The sequence below is a fragment of the Monodelphis domestica genome, chromosome 6 (genome assembly GCF_027887165.1).
Source record: "Monodelphis domestica isolate mMonDom1 chromosome 6, mMonDom1.pri, whole genome shotgun sequence".
In the NCBI taxonomy this organism is placed as follows: Eukaryota; Metazoa; Chordata; class Mammalia; order Didelphimorphia; family Didelphidae; genus Monodelphis; species Monodelphis domestica.
Genome location: NC_077232.1, coordinates 85,766,433 through 85,784,970, shown reverse-complemented (window position 1 = coordinate 85,784,970; position 18,538 = coordinate 85,766,433). Strand labels below are relative to the sequence as shown.

At 38.6% G+C, this 18,538-nt stretch overlaps 1 protein-coding gene across 5 annotated transcripts in view; it reads right to left on the bottom strand.

Annotated features, from left to right (window-relative positions):
- AFAP1 (actin filament associated protein 1) overlaps positions 1-18,538 on the bottom strand; it is a 231,405-nt gene that overhangs the window by 170,865 nt on the left and 42,002 nt on the right. The window contains exon 1 of one of the 5 annotated variants that reach the window (XM_056802393.1): positions 11,766-12,446. The exons of the other annotated variants lie outside the window; for them this stretch is intronic. The gene's annotated coding sequence lies outside the window, so the exon portion shown is untranslated. Of the gene's footprint in view, positions 1-11,765; positions 12,447-18,538 lie in introns of those variants that run through there. 5 annotated transcript variants of the gene reach the window in all.

Here is an 18,538-nt window from a genome sequence, read left to right as displayed (position 1 = left end):
AGCATGCCTATCTGTTCCAGAGACTACACTCTGATAGATTCATTGAATTCTAGCCATGGATTTGCTACAAACTTAAGAAGATCATATTTAGACCTAGAAAAGACCATAAAGGGTCCTCTCATCCAGACCCTCTATTTTATAGATTAACAAACTGAGGTCCGAAGAAAAAAGTATTTACTCACAAATATGTGGGTGGTATTTTCTTAGAAAACAAGGATTGGTCACTTTTTTGTGTTACTTTTTTCTTACAGTTTGTTGGCAGTTGGGAATCATAAAGGACTCTTTCTAAGGATATTTTTAAAAGCATAAAATAAAATGCAAAGGATTACAATAGTAGACAGTTAACTATATCCGAAAAAAAATTTATTAAAATAAATATTTTTAAAAGACAAGTTCACATAGCCTAGATTAAGAAGTCTGATAGAAAGGCAGCTAGGTGGCTCATGGATAGAGAGCTAGGATTGGAAATATGAGGTCCTGGATTCAAATCTAACCTCACACACTTCCTAGCTATGTGACTTTGAACAAGTCACTTAACCCCGAATGGATAGCCCTTAGCAACTTTCTGCCTTACAACTAAAACTTAGTATCAATTCTAAGAAGGCAAGGAATTACACAAAAGTGAGATTAGGAGGCATAAGGATATGAAATATGTTATCCCCATTAGATTGTAAGCTTCTTGAGGGCTTAAACTGTCTTTTGCTTCATTTTGTATACCAGTGCTTAACACACAGTACCTGGCACATAGTAGGCACTTAATGAGTGTTTCCCAGTGTTTTAAAAATCTGTCTGCCATGGTTGCTTAATCAATTTCATGTTATTTTTCTCTTGTTACAAGATAAGAGTTCATCATAGGAAAGGAGTATATAGGAAAATAACCACTATGTAAAAAATAAACAAAAAGCCTGATTTTTTTAAACCCTTGCTTTCCATCTTAGAATCAGTACTAAGTATCAGTTCCAAGGCAGAAGAGTGGTAAGATCTAAGCAATGGAGGTTAAGTGGCTTGGTCATTTAAGTGTAAAAGGATAGGAAGTATCTGAGGTCAAATTTGAACCTGGAACTTCTCATCACTAAGCATGACTATATCCACCTAGCACCCCTTAATTTTTTCAAAAAACAGACAAAAAGGAAGAAACATTTGCAGCCCAGTTGACATTTTTATGCTGAAGACTAGGCTGGCCATTTAACATGAGAGCACAGTAAAACACTGAAAAGTGACAAACTGACACCAACAGCTGGATTCTATTTTAAGAGAAAGACTACTAGAGCAATTTTCCAAAAGATGCCTTTTGAAAAGGCTCACAATAAGAGAATCAGACACATAACATACCTTAGAGACATCTGGTCTGGCCCCCAACTCTTTACAGATGGGGAAACTGAAACCTAAGAAAGGAAAGGACTTTCCCCAAGGTGACATGGGAAGCTAGTGGCAAAGGCAGGACTATCACCCAGAACTTCTGCAGCCCCACCCAGGAATCTAGTAACTCATCTAGTCAATTGAGCATACTCATTGCAATGAACCAAAGGAACATCCCAATGCTGAAAAAAATTATGCCAGCCCTGATCTGAAAGTCTCTCCCTTGTAGAAACATGGTGTAGTAGAAAGCATCCCTGGCTGATACTCAGAAGACAAGGAGGGGCTCTAATCTAGACTTCACTACGAATTAGCTATGTGACCCTAATGAGGTCATTACACTTTCTGGACCTCAGTTAGTTTTTCACTTTCCCCCCATCTAAACTGCAGATAGTATCACCCTGCTATCCTAAGAGAATGGTTATAAGGACAAATGAAACAGCATTCAATGAAGACACTTTGATCATTCATCCTTGCCCTACCCATCCCTCCATTATTCCTTTTCAAGCACCCCATGAAGGATTTGGAAGTAGAATGATCAAATATAGCACTAAGGAGACAATGAGAAAATCCAACACTGATGTGCTTCTCCAAAGCAAATGCTATTAAAGATGGACACACAGAACAGATATATTGAGGCTGACAGGGAAGAGTTGAGAGCATAATGTACTTGTCTTGTATGCACACACAATTCTTTTACATAGAGCATGCAAATTAAAAGTCTAATGCATGGCAGCTGAAAGCAGCCCACTCCTGCCAGCTTCTGGCTGTCAGAGTCCTCATCAACCGTGCCACGCACCGCAATGAGAAGCTGTTGCCCAAGGACACTTCACTGCCAAACAATTTCTCCCTATAAATACAAGGGGCAATTTTCTAAGTTTTTGCAATGTTAGATAATGGAACGTTAGAGCTGGAAGCAGTTTACAAATATGGAACACAGAATGCTAGAGCTACTAGTGATCTCACAATCCTGAAACCATAGAAAGGCTATTAGAACATTTTGTGCACAGAATGGCACAGCTCAGGAAGGGAACTTAGAACACAGAATGTGAATGAAGAAAGGGAAATTCAAAAACTATCTGAGTCTGATCCTTTCATTTTATAGATGAAGAAATAGAGGCTCGGAGAAGAGAAGTGACTTAACTGAGCAAACACTGCAAGAGAACAAAGAGTATCTGCCCTAGAACTCAGGTCTTATTAAATCCAATCCAAGAATACTGAACTTGTAGAGATAATAATGACAGGAGGAGGGGGCTGGGGGTGGAAGCTAGTTGGTACAGTGGATTGAGAGAGCCAGATCTAGAGACTGGAGGTTCTGGGTTCAAATTTGACCTTATAGACTTCCTAGCTGTGGGACCTTGAACAAGTCACTTAACCCTTATTGCCTAGGCCTTGCCCCTCTTCTGCCTTGGAGCCAATATGCAATATTGATTCTATGACAGAAGACAAGGTTTCTGTTTTTCTTTTTGTTTTTTAAGAGGTAATAACAAAGAGAATGTTGGATTTGGAATTAGGAAAACCAAGTTTCAAGTTCAGCTTCTTTCATCTAACCCAAAATAACACCCCCCCAAAAATGAGGGGGGAGACCAACCTTTGTAGCTGTTTTCATATTGCCTCACTAGAATTCAGTTTATTCAGAGCTTTTGCACTCCTGACAATGTTTTATTTTTTACACATTTGGGCCATGCATTAATAGTCAGTCTCTGTTATTTGTCCTTAGTTATATCTTCTGTTCACTTCCTTAAAATCGAGGCTGGTCAAAGGGCCCTTCATGAATGACCACCTATCCCTAAATAACTGCCCCTTGACCTCCTCACTGGAATTCTTTCTATGTCTTCAATGGTTCCATTTTAAGCACAGATTTCATTATACGACAGCCCCAACTGAGAGAGAGACAGAGACAGAGACAGAGAGACAGACAGAGAGAGAGAGAGACAGACAGACAGACAGACAGACAGAGGCAAAAGAAAGAGAGACAGAGAGAGAGTGTATTTCTTGTTATAGTTAGTAGAAGTTATGGCCAAAAGAGCATTGTCTAAAAATTGAGAGGCAATCTAAAGATGTCAGAAAATGTGTGTGTGCCTGGAATATGTTTAACCTATCTCTTTGGCGGCAGTATTCTAAACACCTCAAGTGTCAATCACACATACAGTTTTAGCTACAAATACAGCTGTCTCGTATCATATTAACAGTGAATAAACCTTGAATAATTAGAACTTGCAAGGGTGGCATTCTCAATGATTGAAATTATCACCGAAACCTCCAGGAATTTGAAACTTTGCCAGTAGAATACTGTCAAACTACTTCATCATATGCAAAGAATTTCCTATCCCATGAGTTCAGGAAAATAAGAAACAACTTCTCTGGAAATAACCCTTTGCATGAAGTTAGTTAGGAGAGTACTCTTTAAGGAGACAACAGTTTAGAAGAATATAACCATCAAAAGAACACTGCACAAGGAAATGGGAAACTGAGGTTCTGAACTCCATTTGCCCACCCTCGGCTGAGTTGAATTTAAAATGCCCAGAGGTTTCACATTTTTCAGTGACTGATATGATAGAAGAGGTGGTTTCTAAACCCCCTCCATTTTTCTACAAACAATGTATGAGAGACTGGGGAATAGAAAGAAACCTAATGGCATGATGACTGACCATCTTAAAATATTTATAAGGTTGCCATGTGGAAGAGACATTAGACTAGTATCACTAGGCTACACTCCAGACTTTCTTGAACAAACCCCAGAAACTTCTTCATGCTGGAAAGTTACCCCCAAACCCTGGAATTCCTCATGCCTGAGAAGACTAGCTCATCCCAGAGGAGGGCTCCCAGGTCAACCATGTTTTGATTTCTCATCATGCCTCTGAATTGGGGACTCTTGTTCATCATCCTCCCCTTTTCAGCTTCTTTTTATATGCTGTCTTCCTCCCTTAGAATGTAAGCTCCCTGAGGGGAGGAATTACTTTTCTTTTTACAATAGGCTGTCTGGGAGCATAATTAATGTCATCACAGTTCTTCAAGAAAAGATGACCACTTAATAAAGATGCTGTTAATAAGATTTAGGTTTTGAGTAGAAATTACACTAGGGGGCTTCTGAGATTCCTTCCAAAGATTCTTCCAACACTAACATTCTGTGTCCAATGGTCTAAGGTCATTTACTGCTCCAAAATTCTATATTCTAAGGTCTTATCTAGCTTTAAGAATCTATGATTCACTGGGCAGCTGGGGAGCACAGAAGATAGAGATCAGTAGGCAGGAGGACCTAGGTTCAAATTTGGCCTCAGACACTTCTTACATGGGCAAGAACCTGGGTAAGTCACTTAACCTAAGCCCATGCTCTTCTTCTGTCTTAGAACTGATACTAAGGCAGAAGGTAAGGGTTTTAAAAATCTATGATTCACTGTAATGACTAAAATGAATGTTCTTTTCTATAGCTTGAACCAGCTGTTCCACAAAGCACATTGTGCAAGTAACTAAGAAGGCACAAGTCAGCCCACAAGTATGTGAACTCGATGAAACATTTTATTCATACAGCAAGCAGTAAGAGAATGCAATAATCAGGGTTAGCAACACAGGTCACTCATCAGGAAACAATGACTTCATCACTGAATGTGCAGGAGACAGCTGGAATGAATATGAAAACCAAATTGCCAGTTGTGTTTTACCCCCTGTTTACTTAAAGTAGGTCCTGACCCAGCTAAATTTTTTTTAAAATTAAAAAAGTAAAAAGCAAACCTCCCACATGGAACTTGCCCTGAAAGAATACCTTCAAACCAGTGGGAAACTCTATGCAAAGATGAAAAACTTGGAAACCTAAAAACCCAGCCACATGTCAACTTCAGGGCACTGCTCCATAGCAACAATTATGTAAGCTAGGGAATAATTCATGGAATGAATTTATATTGGAGTCAGAGGGAATGGGGCCAAGCCTTTGGAGAAGGAGGTCAGGCATCAGTTTGATTGGGCATGGTATAGTGGAATGAGCCCTGAGCCTCAGAGTCCAGAGGCCTGGGTTCTGGTGAGCTTTGTCACTGACAGTGTACAGACCTCGAGCAAGATACAATCCATTTCTGAGCCTTGGTTTCCACATCTACATTAATCTTTAAGGTTTGTTCTAGTTTGAACTTTCAATCACTGTATTTCTGCTTTCAAAATACTGTCCAAATCATGCATAAATCATCAAATTCTTATTTTATTTTTTCTTAATATAAAAACAACCTCTAAGTAATAAGGATGAACATGTTCATGTTCTTTAAACCACTTCAGAAAGAATTATCTCATCTGTTAAATGAAAAAGAGCAGTATGTGCCTGTGCCTTTTTTTCTAATACTTAAAAAAAATTACTACAGTTATCTGAAAGTAAAGCATTTGAATATTTTGGGGGAGGAGGAGAAAAGAGGGGATATTAAGTATTCATTTAGTAATAAAAATCAGACAGTGAATAAATTGTCATTTTTTTCAATTCTGATATATTTTTTGCATTGACATAGTAGCACTTCAGTTTCCAAAGCACTCTCCTCAAAGTAATGCTGTAAGTTAGACAGCAGAAATGTTATTAGCCCCATTTTACAGATGAGGGCACTGAGGCTCAGAAGGCACTCACCAACAAATCAATCAACCAGTGGCTAAGTTATCTAAATATTTTCTCCCTGACCCAGCATATATGTGTGTGTATATATATATATATATGTATGTATGTATGTATATACATATATATGTATGGCTCAGTGGATTGAGAACCAGGCCTAGAGATGGGAGGTCCTAGGTTCAAATCTGGCCTCAGACACTTCCCAGCTGTGTGACCCTGGGCAAGTCACTTGACCCCCATTCCCCAGCCCTTACCACTCTTCTGCCTTGGAGCCAATACACAGTATTGATTCTAAGGCAGAAGGTAAGGGTTTAAAAAAAAAGAAAAAAAGACCAAAATAGAGAAGAGGAAAGATTTAAAGTAGGATGTCTGAAAAATCCACAGGCAAAAAGTTCAATCTTATCAGAGAGGGTTGGTGGTAATGTAGAGATGAGGATTATTAATATACGCATTTAAAAACTTACATTCCTTGTATGTGATCAAACCCAAAGCAAGAAAACCTTGGAGGAGGGGGGAGCCTCTCATGTCCCCAGTGAGGCAACCATACACCAACATGTGCAAACCCCTCTGAACCCAATCTGGCAAAGGACTCAGCTGGCTCAGGCTCTGATAGCAATCAGGACCCTGCTGCTGTGGCCAATCACAAAGTCCCATTTAATACACAGGAGTATAAAAAAGCTAGCAATGGCCAAATATTTAAATACTTCTCTCATCTTACCATCTGCTTCTCCTGCCATTCACTTTAAAATTAATAAGGTTGTTATTAAAAAGAGGAGCTAATGCTGCATCTGTCTTCCTTCAATTACAGATAATTACTGGATGGCAACAGCAGAGTGAGTTACTTTCCCCAAGAACAAGGGTTCCTAATCAGATTTGAATTTTCTTTCAGATAAGCTTATCTGGTAAATTCCAGACTGAGGAGAAATTGGGTCCTTTTTTCCCCCTCAACCTGGCTATGTCCAAACCCAGTACCTATTATTTTATGGTTTACAAGTATGTAAGGAAAGGACCTCTGGAAAAAAATTTTTTTAAATCAACATAGAAATTGCTACTTACTCCATGAATAAATGTTATTTACCATGATAGCTCCAAGTGAATGCTCTTATGGATGTCTCTGATTCAAGAGAAAAGCAGCAAATTCTCACCCACTTCTCATTACATATGCAGAACCAAGGAGGAATTAAAATGAATTAATATAATTAGTCCTGTTTTATTCAAATTTTCAAAATCAGGTAGTGAGAAAAACACTAGGCTGGCAAAGAAAAGAACATCCGATTTCCTGGGTTATAGCTCAAGATTTGCCACTGAATTTATCTTTGGACAAACTATTAGCTTTTCACCTTGTCATTGTCTAGACGTGAAAGAGATTGGATTCAATTAGTATTTTCCAGATGAATTTGATTATGGAATATAGAGCATAATGATGGAAGTTACAAAGCCTGGTCCACATAGCCAGTCAATAAAAAGCATTTATTAAGCACCAACTACATGCTGGGCATGTGGGGATCATAAACGGCTGCACATCCTATGTTTTTCTGATTAAAAACATACTATCAGATTTAATATCCTAGAGAAGGAAAATGTCAACAAGAAATGTTCTCATGAATTCTCTATTTCTATCACTCAGATCATCAGGACATTCACTGATAAAGTTGTATGCTTGAAGGCACTTTTAACTTTGATATTTTTTGTTCTTTATAGGTCTTAAGAGTCCTTTCAACTCTACCTTTCTGTGATGTTAGTCAATAAAGGGCACATTAAAGTATCTCTGATACTGTTTCAGTCCCAGGCCCATCACTCAACTGCACTATTGTCCAACTACATGGGCCTCAATTTCCTTATGCATAAAACGAGTATTTTGACCTAAGTAATCTTTAAACCCTAAACCTTATGATTCAATGACTTCGTCTACATAACATGTTTATGAAAACTGTGTTGTGAGGTCTCCTCTCCATCAAAATCTTAAAAGCTATTTTTCAGAGCCTCACTGTAATCCTGGGCACCATTCCAAATGCAACATCTTAAAACACTTATTTTATGTTTTAAAGTCATAATATCTGTGTAGTCTTTTCTCCCTCTCCCCACCTATACTGGACAAAATCGATTTTTCCAAAAACATTGTTTCATGATGATAACAAAAGAGGAAGTAAGACATTCATTTTGTTATGTTCTCAGTTTATTCACTGCTAACAGAGCCCAAGATAGTCTGGAATTAGAAAGAAGAAAAGCCAAACAATGCTTTATCAATTGTAACAAGAACAAAAAATGTAGCAAACTGTAGTTATTTTAACTCAATTCCTCTATTTTTTTCCATAAAGGATGAAAACAAGAAAGACCATTAAAATAATGGAGATGATGGAGCACGACTTTACAGAAGGTGATGATCACACACCACCCTGATGAGCATAGATCTTCTGGAGTGGCGTGAACTCGTTTGCTTATTTGGACAATGCATATGCATACAGCCCCAGTGACAGATGTTTCCGTGTTCTCCTTAGTTTGCTAGCTTGCCATCATTATGGCTCCATGTCTTAATTGTTTATAAATAGCATGGAACTGGAGCAAATGCAAATCAAGACAAGATGTCCTTTCCCTCCTAGAGCTGTGGTGAAGGGAGAAGACAGCTGTCTCAATGCAGTCTGGGGAATCTGAAAGTAGATTCAACCAAGCAGTCATGAGCTCATATTCACAGTTTCAGAGAATCCTAGAACAAGAGCTGGGATATCCCTTCAATTACATACTGTTAAACTTTGAAAGAACTTTGGAAATCAGTTAGTCCAATTCCATAGTTTAAAGAAGGAAAATGCCCAGAGTTGTGGAGTTAATAAATAGCAGTGTTAGGACAAAGCCTAGTATCCAATATTTCCTTATTTAATATTCCAAAGTAAAAAAGTCTGAAGCAACTCTCCAAATAAGATGGATACTTACCATATAATTTTGGCATCATCGTGTACTCTAGACACATTTTTGATACTCCAGAATTTTAATGGCACTTGAACACTATTGGTAGATGAAAATAGTTTTGTGCCTTAACACTGAGATCCTCACAGAATGAATATACTGGTAAGACTTCTCATGATCTAATTTGATTCTAGATAACAAAAATTATTTTATCCTTATCATACACAAATCTTTCCAAAATGTATTCCATACCTTTCTACCTTCTTAAACAGGGCATTAGAAGTGTGAGTTCCCTTACACTTATAATATTCTATATCCTAATGTATCTTCCTCCTCTGACAATCTATAGTTCTTTCACTCTACCTGAGAACTACAGTCAAGGAAAAGTTGAAATAAGACTTCCCTGATCTAAGCCACAATAAAATATCATTCACTTAATATATATTTCCGGGGAAGGGGGGCAGCTGGGTAGCTCAGTGGATTGAGAGTCAGGCCTAGAGACTGGAGGTCCTAGGTTCAAATCTGGCCTCAGACACTTCCCAGCTGTGTGACCCTGGGCAAGTCACTTGACCCCCATTGCCTAGCCCTTACCACTCTTCTGCCTTGGAGCCAATACACAGTATTGACTCCAAGACAAAAGGTAAGGGTTTAAAATATATATATATATATATGTATATATATATACATATATATATATTTCCTAAAATTAATTTAATTCAAAGAGAAGTAAAATTCATAAAATGAGTAGATTCACTGAAGAACATGTATTGGTCATCAGAGATTAAGAAAGGCTCATGCAATTCAATAAGCATTGACTAAGGATGAACAAAAAATTAGGAAATGATATTTTGAAAATTATTTTCTTGCCCACGACAACTTAGAAAAGCTAACCATCTATTCAGGGAGAGTGGGGTTTACAATGTGTTGACAGAGGAATTGCCACACCAAAGAAAGTGCAAGTATTTTTATTTGTTATATCTATATTATTTTATAAAATGCCAACTATGGACATGGATAAGAACCAAGGTGGCAAAACAGAGAATAACTAGTACAAAAATGCTACCTCACCCAGTAATCCATTTCCCAAAAATACAATCCTGTTTTTAAGGCATTGGATTGTTCTCGCCCCACTCCATTCCTTTCTGAGATAGCATCTCCTTCCCTCAGTCAGTTCAGCAGTCTCTGTGATGGGATTAAATAAAATCACTTTCTGTAATATGCCAAACAGTGTTTCCATTTTTTGGAAGGTGATCTTTTGGTTTAAATGAAGCAAGCATCCCATAAAACTAACCTTAACCTTCTCCAAAAGGAAGTGTGATTTTTATAGAAGTTCCACTGGAGAGAGTTGTCAAATAAAACCACCAGGGGGTAGGAAATATATTCATGAGACAACAAATGAAATTCAGTTGTCATAAAATTAAATCTCTGAATCTCCTTGAAAGAATAGTTGCTTTTCCAGGCTAAAATTAAACTAGAAGAGAAGTTCTGCTTTCCTAAGATGCTTTCTTTAATATGTCATAGATGAGAACAGAATGAAATATTGAGCATGGCCACTTATCAATCCAAAGAGATTCTTCATAATAATTCTTCTCCACTGAAAACCACAAACTAAAGTTTACAAAGCATTGAAGGACCAGAAGTAGGAGCCTCTTTAGCTTATGTTTCACACTAGTTTTAAACTCTCTTCTAACAGTGTCTGTTTTAAGACTTATGCACAGCTGAGAAAAACTTTTTTCTAGCAAGTGTCTGACAAAGGTCTCGTTTCTCAAATTTATAGAGAACTGAGTTGAATTTATAGGAATACAAAGCATTCCCCAGTTGATAAATATCAAGGGATGGGAACAGGCAGTTCTAAGATGAAGAAATTTTAACTGTCTATAATCATTTAAAAAAATGCTCCAAATTACTATTGATTAGAGAAATGTAAATCAAAACAACTCTGAGATACCTATACCTACCTCACAACTACCAAATAGGCTAAAATGCCCAAAAAGAAAAACATAAATGTTGGAGGGGATGTGGGAAAATTGGGGTGCCTAATACACTGTTGGTGGAACTGTGAACTGATATAGCCATTCTGGAGAGCAATATGGAATAATTCCCAAAGGGGCCACAAAAGCATGCACTCTTTGACCCAACAATACCACTACTGAGACTATATCCCAAAGATATCAGAGATAGGCAGAAAGAACCTACAAAAATATTGTTGGCAGCTTTTTTATAGAGACAGCACTGGAAATTGGAGATCATTCGGAGGGTGAATGAAAGAACTTGAGCCAGATGGTTGCAATGGAATACTATTGCACCGTAAGAAACAATGAACAGAATGAGTTCAGAAAAACTTGAACTCATATGGACTGATATCTGAAGTGAGCAGAACCAGGAGGTCAGTACAAAAACAGAAATATCGTACAATGATCACCTGTGAAGGATAGACTATTATCAGCAAAGCAAAAGGGACTTGTGATGGAAAATGCTATCCACAGCCAAAGAAGGAACTGTCGGAGTCTGATTGCACATCAAAACATGCCATTTTCCACTTTATTTCCTTCATGAATCTTTTATTGTATATGTGATATGTGTCTTCCTTCACAGCATAAGGAGTATGGAATATGTATTGCATGAAAGTACTGGTATAATCTATGTCACAGTATTTACTGCCTCTGAGAGAAGAGGGGGGAGAGAGCAAGGGAAGGAGGGAGGGAGGAAGAACATTTAAATTGCAAAATGTCAGAAAATGTGTAATTGAAAAAAAAGCCAAGTTTCCAAATGAAGGGAAAAATAGTTTTATGCATAGGTAGAAATAAGGGTGTATGGGGGGGCGGTATTCAAGAAAACTAGCACCTCCAGTGTTAGGGCTTGCCAAGCTCTTTTTCAAGGCTGCTTATTCACCTTTGGTGTCTACCTTTTACCCAACTCTCACCTGTGCCTCCAAGAAGCTGTAGCTTGTGTAGCAGTCACACCCTAGTAAACTGTTTTGCAGATGGGCTAAATCAGATTGGAAGTAATCCACAGGCCTCAAACCAGTCAATGAATTAGGAGGATGTCTATCCCAGGCATGTGAAGATTTGCCCCAGTGGAATGGGCAGATGAGAATAATTTGTTCCAATGGCCATGAAGATGGCTGAAGCAGATACTGTAGAGCACTTAGAGCTTGGTCAGACTTTAAAGACACCAAGGTCATCCTCTGCATCCTGGGCCACCACCAGTCATCCTGACTTTTGTCTTGCCACTGATCTTAGATGACTCTGGAAGAGAGAGTGAAGCTGACAACCTTGTGCATCTCTATCTCATTTAAATCCAATTCATGCAGTAATCAAGACATCACCCTCTGATGCCACTGGTCTTCTTTGAAAAGAAGGACAAGAAGTTACAGGGCCAATCCTGGAGATGAGAGATGCTAGGTTTAAATTTAGTCTCAGATATTTCCTAGCTGTGTGTCCCTGGGCAAGTCACCACTCCAAATGCTCAGCCCTTACCGTCCTTCTGTCTTGGAACTGATGCTTTGTATTAATTCTAAGGCAGAAGATATGGATTCAAAAAATGAATGAAATTAAAAGAACAAGTGGGGCAAAAGTGAGAACCTTAGAAGCTCCCTCATTCAAGTTATTTCTTCAAAGAAAATCCATAGAAACTTTAATAAACAAGTCAACGCTTTGAACACCTTCCACAGTGTGACTATACCCCGAGGTAGATTGTTCCTAGTGCTTATCATCAGGAAGTTTATCCCTGATATCAAACTGCAATCTGCCTTCTTATGCCTTCCATTCTTCTCTCTCTCTCTCTGTCTCTCTGTCTCTCTCTCTGTCTCTCTGTCTGTCTCTCTCACCAAGAGGAGCAAGTCTACCAAATCTTCTAGAAGGCAGGCAACTCCCTTCATTCTGGCCTAGATAACCTCCAGATATTCACAACCAATTTTCCTCCCAACTGACTTTATTTGCAAGCACAAACACTTTCCACAATTAATAGCAGGTGTAAAAAGAAAATGCATGCACATATTAAGTCATCTGTATTTTTAACCAAACAACCCAAAGAGGAAGGGATTTTATCAGGAGAGCGTGACCTGCTTACAAGCATAATTATATTATTGTTTCCATTATTATTATTATTATACTTTTATATTTTCAAAGGATGCCTGGCATTGAGGGAGCCTGAAATTTGAAATAGGATGATCTAGTTTTGAACCCCACCTCAGATATTTAATAGCTCTGGGACTTTGGGCAAATTACTTAGCCACTATCTCCCCATATCCCTGTTGCTTCTCTTTTTTTTTTTCACCTATAAATAGGGTGACTATTTGACAAAGTTGTTGGGAGGTCTAAATGGAAAAAAAATGAAAGAGAAAATGCTTTCAAATTATGATGTGTTGTATAAATGTCAACCATTATTATTCCTACTACTATTAATATCATGATAGCCTTATAACAACCCTAAGAGGGAAATCAGGCTTATATTATTCTTCCTCATTTAACACAAGAGCAAACTGAGGTCCAAACAGGGGGAATGAGCTACGTAAGGACACATAATGAAATGATGGCAGAATCAAAACTTCTTATTCAAAGCAGACTTCTTCCTAGTATACCTAACACTGGGGGAGATTTAATAGGCATACAAACTTGGGAGACCTACTTATGATGGTTCTGCCACTCACTAACCATATGATTATAACATGATAGGGTTACTTCTCTGGGCTTCATTTTCTCATCTATAAAATGGGTTTATCATCCCTTATAAAATTTTTTTCAAGGCTTAACGTGAGGAAAACCCTTTGTAAATTGCAAAGAGCTATGGAAATTTTACCTATCATATGACAGACACAAGAAACACAAGGTAAATAAAGAGAGCACTAGATTGGTAGTCTGAGGACTTCACTTTTAAAAAGCATTGAATAAGAAAATGGCTTCAAGGGTCCAATGTTGCTTAAAGCCATGATTCTATGAAGCAAAGAGTTTCCTTTTTGCCTTCATGATTGTTAATGATGTTTTCTATTCTTTTCTTTTTCCTCTGATGGGAATTACCTTTGGAAAGTCTCTCTAGGGCAAAAGCATAAGCCACATTTATAATTACTTCAGAAGTATGTCCTGAGAAATCTAGGAGCAAGCAAGTAGAGGGGAGAAAAATCCACTCAAGTTTGCAGTTGCCTTGAGAAGGCTGGTCAAAATTCATCATAGAAGTCAAACAGAAGCCTAGGACTTAGAATTGTAGTAAAAACTCTGGGCCAGTCCCTTTATTTTTTCTTTCTTTTAAACCTTTACTAATGTAGTAGATTGATAGTGAGTAACAATTCCAAGGCAGGAGAGTGGTAAGGGCCACACATTGGGGTTAAGAGACTTGCCCATGATCACCCAGCTAGGAAGTATCTGAGGCCACATTTGAACCCAAGACCTCTCATCTCTAGCAACTGAGCTACCTGGATAACCACAAACTCTTCATTTTAGAAATGACCTGTCAGGTCATCCAAGCGGAAGGGTGAATTTTGGGAACTCCAGAGCCCAGATGCATTTTGTGGGAAACAAGATTGTAAGTGTCCAGAATGAATTGAGATCTTCCAAGATGACCCTTTCCTGCCAAAATATAACCTGAAGGGGAAGGGAGGGGAAGTTCAGCCTTAAGTCCTACATAGACTGAGAGAGGGCAAGAATGGGCTCAGGACCACATTTGTCTCCTAATTTTGACCTAGAAGCATCTCTAGACCATAGGAGTTACTCTAGTCTTGTAATTCGGGAAATGCCAGAGGCTTCATAACCAATGTGGCTATCTAGGCATGTCAAATGGCCCAATGAGTTCCACATATAATCTCCCAAGGAAAATATTGTTACCAAATCATCATAGTGAAGTATCTCCTGATCCCAGGAACTGAGAAATGGATCCAGTAAGGAGAATTTGAGAGGAGGAATTGTTAATGCTCTCCTTTTTCTATTCATCTACTTGCACTTACTACATTGTTTGGCACAAGAAGTGATATTTAATGATCACTTTTCCATTCATTCATTCTTCCCATGATCTATAAGACTTGCCAAGTTTTATAAAAACTTAGTGCTTATATTGCCAAGACCAACAACTTTGAAGGACCTAAAAACTCTGATCAGGGCAATGACCATCCTCAATTTGAGATCAATGATGATATCTACTACCCACCTCTTAAACAGGGAGGTGAGGACCTTAAGACTCAGAAGGGGAAATATATATCTTTGGCCATGGCCAATGGGGGATTCCCCCAACCCCAGTTAACTATGCATTTTAGGATTGGGGGTAAGGAAGTATAAGGTGGGAGGAAAAGAAAATAAATGTTTGTGGGGCAGCTAGGTGGCTCAGTGAATTGAGAGTCACGCCTGGAGATAGGTCCTGGGTTCAAATCTGACCTCAGACATTTCCTAACTGTGTGACTCTGGGCAAGTCATTCAATACTCATCGCCTAATAATCCGTACAGTTCCTCTGTCTTGGAACCAATACATAATATTAACTCTAAGATGGAAGGTAAGGATTTTTAATAAGAAAGAAAAGAAATGCTTATTAAATTTTAACTGGATAACTTATCAAAAAAAGTCAGAAAGCATAATGTGGGAGAGGTTTATCCTAGTGTACATATCATTACATTCCACACATGAGAACAATGAGGCTGAAAGCTAAGATGGTTTGCTTAATTTTACATGGTTACTTAACGACAGAGCTAGCTATAGAATGGAAATGTCCTGGCTCCTGGGCCAGCATCTTTCCACTACACCATGATATCATCATACCTGCATCTGAGGATGGACTAGCCCTGGCCTCATGTCTCTAAAGGAAATACTATGCTAACTATTCTATTTCCTTGTCTCTATTCCAGCACACTATTACACACACACACACACACACACACCCTCTTTAAACACTAACCAACTCTAACTTTTTAGCAAAACAGTACAGATTAAAACCAATAATTCACATTTACATGGTGCTTTCAGGTGACAAAGACTTTTCCACACTAGAGCCCTATGATGTAGGTAATGCATAAGTCACTCAACTGCAATGAGAGATCTTTGTCAATAGATAAATTTCCCCTGCTTATGCCTGAGAAAATGCTCCCAGGTAATGAGTGCTGCAAGCCAGTGTGGTTATCCAAGGGTTTTGGAAAACAAAAATGTAAAGGTTTCATATATCATAACAGAAGGGTTGGCTCATTGCTCAAAGCAAAACAGAACATTTTTTAAAGCAAAAGAATTAGCAATGGCTTGGGGATTCTTAGAATTTATTTGACTTTGGAGGGAGGATGTAGAGAGAAGGGGAGGCAAAACTGAAATCCATCCTGTGTTTTAATTGGGTTTTGCCCATTCCTCAGGGAACAGAGTTTGTATATTCTGCCTATGAATACATTCTGAAAGGATCTCTGAACTAACTACAACAAACAGAGAGATGGCAGCCCTGCCCAGACCTAGAATACTCTGTAGAAAACTCTGAGACATTAGCCTCAACATAGTTTTTCTCAATACCTAAGAAAAGTAAAGTTAACAGACACAACTCCCAGGAGAGATTTGAGGGAAGACCACCAATACTGCTGGAGAAACCAATGAACAGCATCACCCATTAAACTAGGCTAGAGTGAAGATGAGCCTTTGGAACAGGGTAACTGACCAATTCTCAGATTACATTATTTCTTATCCTCCCCCTCCATAACACAGAAAAAGTTAATTTCATTGCAGTAGAAGATGGGGAACAAGTGAATCAAGGAAAGATGTGATTGCATTGGTCTATATCTGGATAAAAATTAGAGGACTAGACTTGGAAGCAAAAGATCTGGTTTAAAATCCTAGTTCTGCCAGAAAGACCTCCAGGAATTGATGCAGAGTGAGAGGAGCAGAACCAGGAGAACATTGTACACAGAGACTGATACACTGTGGCACAATTGAATGTAATGGACTTCTCTACTAGCAGCAATGCAATGATCCAGGACAATTCTGAGGGACTTATGAGAAGGGCCGCTATCCACATCCAGAGAAAGAACTGTGGGAGTAGAAACACAGAAGAAAAACATTTCCTTGATCACATGGTTCGAAGGAAATATGATTGGGGATGTCGACTCTAAACAATCACCCTAGTGCAAATATTAATAATATGGAAATAGGTCTTGGTCAATGATACATGTAAAACCCAGTTGAATTGCTTGTTGGCTACTGGGGAGGGTATGGAGGAAAGGAGGGAAAGAATATGAATCATGGAACCATGGAAAAATATTCTAAATTAATTAATAAAATATAATTAATGAAATGAAATGAAATAAAATCCTGGTTCTGTTCCTTACTAATTGTGTGACTGTAGATTAGTCATTTCCTTTCTTAGGGGTTCAATTTTCTCATTTGCAAAATATGTTGGTTAAATTTAAACAATCCCTAAGATCCCTTCCATCTCTATGACTTCACTTACTAGAAAAAGTATAGTAGGTACAACTCATAAAAACTGTTGGAAACAACATGAGAAGTCCAATAAAGTTAGTTTTCTTTTTTGAATATTTTTTTCCATTTTGTATTCCTTTTTTCCCCTATTACATGTAGAAACTTTTTTTTAACTTGCTTTCTGAGGCAGGGGACAGCTAGGTGACTCGGTGGATAGAAAATCAGGTCTGAAGAAAGGAGGGTCAAGTCAGAAAAGGAAAGAAAGGAATGAAGAGAGAACAGGAAAAAAAGAGGAGAGGGGAGGAGGGCAAGGGAGGGCAAGAATACACAGGGACAAGACACCAGACAAGTCTCTCAATCTTACATCTCTCCTCCTCCTCCTAGTCTATAAACTACTAAATGGGGCCGTTCACATAAACTGATTCATAGAAACTTTGTATCTTCCTTAGCACTCAGCCTAGCATTCCTCTCACAGGAATTCAATCTTTAATAAATATCCAGTGAATGGAGGTTAAATAAGCAAATGACACAAAGTGTCCTATATCTGCCTGCCACAGCACCTACCTTCCAGTTCTGAGTGGTCACAATGAAAAGCTCCCCCTCGAAGGAAATCATCTTTTGTCTGTTGATCTGGGCCAGGGGGCTCTAACCCATTCTGAAAGGCTTCTGAACTAGATAGTATAAAAATAAATCAAACTGCCCAAGCAGTCAAGCACTTCAATAGAGCCATCTCTAGTTTCTGACCCACAGGAATGCACATTAAACGCTGCCCATCAAATACTCTGTAAAATTCCTGATTGAACGAGTGAGAAAGGGAGGTGGTGGAGGGGATGGAGGCTCTTTTAAAAGCAGAAAGAAGGAAGGGAGGTGGCTCCTTTAGAGTCAAGTCAGCATTCAGGCATTTCAAATGGGCCAAGAAAAATAGACAGGCTCCCTGTCTGGTATCCTTTACACCAGTAAAAGGGTACAGGAAAACAGATAAGGTGAGAAACAGGCTTCTTTCCACTGGAGTTGGAAGGAACCCAATTAGGTGGGATTGCATATGTCAAAGGGACAATAGTGTAGATTAATCCACCCTGCCAAAGGACAGTCTAATTTTTATACTGTGCCCCCTTCAAACATAAACATAAGCTTCTCTCTCCTCTGAATGTCAATATTATTTAATCACTGAATGGATGTAGCTGAGAAGACTACTGAACACAGAAGCACAGTTATAGAGGGGGGTCTTATAAAAATAAAAGTGTTGAGAGCAGCTAGTTGGCTCCATGGATAGAGAGCCAGGAGGAGAGATGGGGTCCTGGGTTCAAATTTGATCTCAGATACTTC